Source organism: Cervus canadensis, chromosome 3, assembly GCF_019320065.1.
Source record: "Cervus canadensis isolate Bull #8, Minnesota chromosome 3, ASM1932006v1, whole genome shotgun sequence".
Classification (NCBI taxonomy): domain Eukaryota; kingdom Metazoa; phylum Chordata; class Mammalia; order Artiodactyla; family Cervidae; genus Cervus; species Cervus canadensis.
In genome coordinates, this window is record NC_057388.1 from 16,804,550 (window position 1) to 16,812,148 (window position 7,599).

Consider the following 7,599-nt stretch of genomic DNA (forward strand, 5'->3'; position numbering starts at 1 on the left):
TCTATATGTCTTCTTTGGAGAAATGTCTGTTTAGTTCTTTGACCCATTGTTCGATTGGGTCGTTTGTTTTTCTGGAATTGAGCTGCATGAACTGCTTGTATATTTTTGAGATTAATTCTTTGTCAGTTGCTTCATTTGCTATTATTTTCTCCCATTCTGAAGGCTGTCTTTTCACCTTGCTTATAGTTTCCTTCATTGTGCAAAAGCTTTTAAGTTTAATTAGGTCCCATTTGTTTACTTTTGCTTTTATTTCCATTACTCTGGGAGATGGGTCATAGAGGATCCTGCTATGATTTATGTCAGAGAGTGTTTTGCCTATGCTTTCCTCTAGGGGTTTTTATAGTTTCTTGTCTTACATTTAAATCTTTAATCCATTTTGAGTTTATTTTTGTGTATGATGTTAGAAAGTGTTCTAGTTTCATTCTTTTACTGGTGGTTGACCAGATTTTCCAGCACCACTTTTTAAAGAGATTATTTTCTCCATTGTATATTCTTGCTCCCTTTTCAAAGATAAGGTGTCCATAGGTACATGGATTTATCTCTGGGCTTTCTATTTTGTTCCATTGATCTATATTTCTGTGTTAGTGCCAGTACCATACAGTCTTGATGACTGTAGCTTTGTAGTATAGTCTGAAGTCAGGCGGGTTGATTCCTCCAGTTTCATTCTTCTTTCTCAAGATTGCTTTGGCTATTTGGGGTTTCTTTTGTATTTCCATACAAACTGTGAAATTATTTGTTTTAGTTCTGTGAAAAATACTGTTGGTAGCTTGATAGGGATTGCACTGAATCTATAGATTGCTTTGGGTAGTATACTCATTTTCACTATATTGATTCTTTCTATCCATGGACAGGGTATATTTCTTCATTTATTTGTGTCATCTTTGATTTCTTTCATCAGTGTCTTATAGTTTTCTATATATAGGTCGTTTCTTTAGGTAGATTTATTCCTATTTTATTCTTTTCATCTCAATGGTGAATGGGAGTGTTTCCTTAATTTCTCTTTCTGTTTTCTCATTGTTAGTGTATAGGAATGCAAGGGATTTCTGTGTGTTAATTTTATATCCTATAACTTTACTACATTCATTGATTAGCTCTAATAATTTTCTGGTGGTGTCTTTAGGGTTTTCTATGTAGAGGATCATGTCATCTGCAGACAGTGAGAGTTTTACTTCTTTTCCAATCTGGATTCCTTTTATTCCTATTCTCTGATTGTTGTGGCTGAAACTTCCAAAATTATGTTGAATAGTAGTGGTGAGAGTGGGCACCCTTTTCTTGTTCCTGACTTTAGGGGAAATGTTTTCAGTTTTTCACCATTGAGGACAATGTTTGCTGTGGGTTTATCATATATGGCTTTTAATATGTTGAGCTATGTTCCTTCTATGCCTGCTTTCTGGAGGGTTTTTATCATAAATGGATGTTGAATTTTGGTCAAAGGCTTTCTCTGCATCTATTGAGATAATAATATGGTTTTTATCTTTCAGTTTGTTGATGTGGTGTATCACATTGATTGATTTGTGAATATTGAAGAATCCTTGCATCCCTAGGATAAAGTCCTAGTCATGATGTATGATCTTTTTAATATGTTGTTGGGTTCTATTTGCTAGAATTTTGTGAGGATCTTTGCACCTATGTTCATCAGTGATATTGGCCTGTAGTTTTCATTTTTTGTGGCATCTTTGTCTGGTTTTGGTATTAGGGTAATGATGGCCTCATAGAATGCATTTGGCAGTTTACCTTCCTCTGCAATTTTCTGGAAAAGTTTGAGAAGGATAGGTGTTAGCTCTTCTCTGACTTTTTGGTAGAATAGCTAAATATTTCTATGGAAGATCACTAAATTATATCTCCAGCCTGAATATGTCCCTTGCACTCAAGCTGTTTATCCAACTAGCAATGTAATCTTTATTTAGATATTTATTAGGCATCTCAAGCTTGTCACATCCAAAGCAAAGGTCAATTTAACTCCTCCCTAGCTTTCTGCACATCAGTAAAATGTTTCACCATCCATTTATTTGCTCAGGATCATAATTTTCATCCCCCCTTCTTTTTTTTTTTTAATATCCACATTCATTCCATTATCAAATTCTTCTGGCTCTTTAAATTATATTTCCCTTTCATTTAACCATTTCTCTGCAGTTTTGTTGCTACCCTCCTAGGTTAAAACATATATTCTCCCTCTTGCTATGTTTAATAGCCTCCTAACTGATCTCCCTGTTTCTACTCTTGCCCTTTCATTCTATTCTGCATACAGCAACTAGAGTGAATTTATTTAACATGTCGGATTATGTCACTGCCCTGATTTAATAGGCTCCAGTGGAAGAATTCCAAAGATCTTAACAGAGCTTTCTTGATAGATTACAATTAATCTGGCCTTAATATTTCTAGAGTTGCAATTTTCTTAATTTTCTACAATTATCATATAACCATTTATTGCTTCTGAAAGAAAAGAATATATATAAATTGGTTTGGCAAGTCAAGATGGTAAAAACACTCAACAGTTATAAAAAGAAAAGAACATTGAGAGGAGATAAAAGAAATGAGAAACAGTTTGTTACACTGAGATACATGAATATTTTATTTCAATTCTGAAAGAGGGAAATTAATAAGATTGTACAGAAATAAAATGTCAGGTGAATACCTATTATCTTTTATTGTATATGAATATAATTGCTCTTACATGGTTTACTTCATAATATCCAGGAGCATATTAAATTCTTTTTAGTTATGTGCACACCATTAAAAAGATAGAAGACATACAGGGGAATATCACTATTGGGATTGGCTACATTGAAAACCTACACTGAAAATAAAAGCTAAATTCCATGTCACTAAACTAATCTTGTATCAGTTAAAATTAATGCAGATACTTGTTACTGAATATTCTTGCTTTTCAAGTTAGTTTAAGTAAATAGAAATTATGGGTAAAATTTTGAGATAAGATGGTTTTGTAAGACCTCATACATGTACCATACACTCATAGATATTAGAGATTTAAAGAAATTTAGAGCCCATCTGGAATAATTCCTCCCATGTCACAAAAGAAAACAGACCCAAAGAGCAGAAGCAACTTTTCTCAAACTTCACTGTCAGGAATTAAGAAAACAAATGCTTGAAGCTAATATCTTAAAAATTAATCTGCTGTTTGTCCCTGAATAATCCATGTTGCTAAATTCCCTTATATTGTTTGTCATCTACACTTTGACTATATTTTTCTTACATAAACAGGAATTCTAAACTAGCATTCTAACCCAAAGAATCCACCAGCTGTGAACACAAGAAGATGGACAACAGCCATCAGTGTGTAAATAAGAATACAGCACAGCACCAGCCATTACTTTCTACTTTCATATTTACTTTCCATTCTACTCCCAGATTCAGTTCAGTTCAGTTCAGTTGCTCAGTCATGTCCAACTCTTTGTGACCCCATGAATCGCAGCACACCAGGCCTCCCTGTCCATCACCAACTCCCGGTGTTTACTCAAACTCATGTCCATCGAGTCAGTGATGCCATCCAGCCATCTCATCCTCTGTTGTCCCCTTCTCCTCCTGCCCCCACGCCCTCCAAGCATCAGGATCTTTTTCAATGAGTCAACTCTTTGCATGAGGTGGCCAAAGTATTGGAGTTTCAGCTTCATCATCAGTCCTTCCAATGAGCACCCAGGACTGATCTCCTTAAGGATGGACTGGTTGGATCTCCTTGCAGTTCAATTACTCCCAGATTGGTAGATGTTTAAAACAATACTTTGTCTCAACTGTCTCAGTGTTATAAGAAATTATCAAAGGGGATGAAAAAGAAAGGGAAAATGGAGTGAAGAGAGCATGGCTCATTCATTTTCCAGTCAGAGCTGCCATATTATTGCAGAATCTCAAAGTAGGAAGTGATCTTAAAGACAGTTTAATGCAATTTCACCAGATGCATGTGACTTATGTCAAGAGCTTTTCTAGGTTATGATTGAACACATTTTTGTAAAAATAAAATAATTATTTCTTAAGAAATCTCATTATATGTTTGAATAAATCTGTGATACATTTTAATTTTAAAATGACTTTAAACGTATCTTCCTGTGAATTTCTCCCAAATGCTCCTAATTCTTAATTTCTTTGCTCTCTCAATACACACACACACACACACACACACATATGTATGTGTATATATATATATACACACACATGCATAGATTTATATATGTAGATATATATGTATGTATGTATGTAGGTGTGTGTGAGATCAGAGATAATCCCTCCAACTGAAATCTGAATAGAACAGAGTCCTAAAGATTATCACCTTGATAATAACAGTATTAATTTTATTATATCTAGGAGTTAAGTCAATTTATTTTGGAGAAGGAAATGGCAATCCACTCCAGTAATCTTGTCTGGAGAATTCCATGGAGGAGCCTGGCAGGCTACAATCCATGGGATTGCAAAGAGTCAGGCATGACTGAGCAACTATCACTCAGTCATTTTATTCCTGACTTTGTGTGAAACATTTTATAGATTGTTTCATTGTACTCTAAAATGAATGTATGTGTGATATTATTATCCCAGTTTCTGATAATTAGAAAGGCTAAATTACTTGCCAAAGGTCACACAGTAACAGTTGTGCAATTCGATTCCAGAATCTTTGCACTTTTACTACTTCCAAAAATTAATATTAATACAACATCCTATTAATGCAAATTGAGACTGAATTTGCTTTTTTTTTAGGCACTTCATACCACATACTTATATCGAGCTTACTGTCATTTATAAAATAGACAAAAATAAAAGAACAAGAGGAAGTGAAACTATGCCATGCTTGGAATACAGAAGATTCTCACTTCTATGCCTTTGAATATTTCTATTTAAATGTGTTAACTAAAGATGTGTATCATTCTTTACTTCTATAGACCCTCTCTGTCATTATTATTGTTGTAATAGAGATATTCTTTGTCTCAAAAGTCAGGGTTGTCATAGTAAGTTTTTAAATAAAAATACTGACCAATGGACTTAAGCTAATTTTTGTTCTTGCTTAAAACATTAAATTGTTTCTTCATTCATGTAGTGATGACATATTATTTGCATATTTCTTTAGTAAAAGATTAACCAGTCTCCAAAACAAAATTAGATGATCTCTTAATTCTCAGCTATTACTTAATCTTTTTCTCCTGAAATCAGAGCAAAATGCCAGCTATAGAAGTTCATATTCTACCTAGTCTAAAGTTCTGAATTCAATGTCATATAATTAGTTTCTTTTAAAAGTTTTATCATCCTGTTAAGACAATTCATTAAGTATATTGGCAGTTTCAAGGTGCTATGTTCTTAACATGTGCATTTTCTCTGAGAATAGCAGAGAATAGCAATAATTCCAAAATTAGTTCATTGTTATAAAAAATAAGTAAATAAGTAAACTTTAAGTAAAATAATTTAAGTAAAACAATAAGTAAACTTTAAGTGTTTTCCTACATGTGATATCTACAAATTACAGAAACTGATGTTTAATTCCATGCTATTTTTATATGTAATTCAACCAAGTTCTGCAAAATAGTATATTCTTTCAATAATTTTAATGTTTACACTAAAATTAAAAAGAAGAGCTGTTAAACAAAGAAAAAAATAATTTCAAGGTTTAATGGATGCACACAAAAAAAGTAGTAGAAGAAAATGATTTTTCATATGAATCTTAAAAATACAAAATTTGGGATAATTTTAAGCATGCAATTTTTATTCAGCCTAGTTATTTTCTTAACAAAGATATTGTGATGCATCTCCTAATACTGAAGACAAGAAAATCTGGTATTTGTATTTCATGTAGATGCCTCAAGGTGTTTCCCCTTACAATCAAACTTTCTAGTCTAACACTACCTGGCAAAAAACTTAACTGTCCATCACAAACTACTCAAATATAAGTGACCCCAATGTCTATGTCTTAAAGAGATGGGAATACCAAACCACCTTACTTGCCTCCTGAAAAACCTGTGTGCAGGTCAAGAAGCAACAGTTAGAACTGGACATGAAACAACAGACTGGTCCCAAATTGGGAAAGGAGTATGTCAATGTTATTTATTGTCACACTGCTTATTTAACTTATATGCAGAGTACATCGTGTGAAATGCTGGGCTAGATGAAGCACAAGCTGGAATCAAGATTGCTGGGAGAAATATCAATAACATCAGATATGCAGATGATACCACCCTCATGGCAGAAAGTGAAGAGGAACTAAAGAGCCTCTTGAAGGTGAAAGAGGAAAGTGAAAAAGCTGGCTTAAAACTCAACATTCAAAACACCAAGATCATAGCATCTGGTCTGATCACTTCATAGAAAATGGATGGGGAAACAATGGAAACAGTGACAGACTTTATTTTCTTGGGCTCCAAAACCACTGCAGATGGTGACTGCAGCCATGAAATTAAAAAAGCCTGCTCCTTGGAAGAAAAGTTATGACCAACCTAGACAGCATATTAAAAAGCAGAGACATTACATTGCTGACAAAGGTCCACATAGTCCATGCTATGGTTTTTCCAGTAGTCATGCATGGATGTGAGACTTGGACCATAAAGAAAGCTGAGCACTGAAGAAATGGTGCTTCTAAACTATGGTGTTAGAAAAGACTCTTGAGAGTCCCCTGGACTGCAAGGAGATCAAACCAGTCTATCCTAAAGGAAATCAGTCCAGAATATTCATTGGTAGGACTGATGCTGATGCTAAAACTTCAATTCTTTGGCTCCCTGATGCAAGGAGTCAACTGATTAGAAAAGACCTTGATTCTGGGAAAGATTGAAGGCAGGAGGAGAAGGGGATGACATACGATGAGATGACTGGATGGCATCACTGACTCTATGGACATGAGTTTGATCAAGCTCTGGGAGACGGGAAAGAACAGGAAGACAGGCCTGCTATCATCCATGGAGTCACGAAGAGTTGTACATGACTGACCAATTGAACAACAACAACAAATGTCTATGTCTCTATTCTAAAACAAATGGAATCCTCACAGAGTTTTTTAAATGGAGATAAAAATAATGTGGTTTTTATAGGCTCAACTTTGCTGACAACTTTATTTTAATTGAGAAAAAAGTAATGCCAACATTTGACACATCTTACAGCTATGCTTGAATTCTCTCACATAAATCAATTATAATTATAGTAAGGAGTGTAGAAATTACCTTTAAAATATTTCCATTAGTTGGAATTTTTAATTATACTTTTTGAGCTCTATAATATTATACCTAAATGTCTCCAGACATAAGAATCTCAACAAAAAGATAATTTTAATTTCTTGCATATTTGAACATTTTTTAGAATTATAGGAATAAACATTCTAATATATGTTTCCATTATGTTCTGTAGACTCCTGGTAATTATTTATGTTTGTCAGTTTCCTCCTCTATTCCACATAACATATACTCCATTTGATTACACATATTATCTATTCCATTATTCCATTCATGCCCTGAAGTTTTTATCTTATATATTGTGATTAAAACCCAACTCTTATTTTTCCTATTGAATAATAACAAGCTTATTTGAGTTATTGAGTGTAGCCATGATTTATTTATTCCCTCCCTAAGGAATGTGGTATTTAACCTATGTAAAAAGATTAGTAGGAAAGTTAGAGAAGAG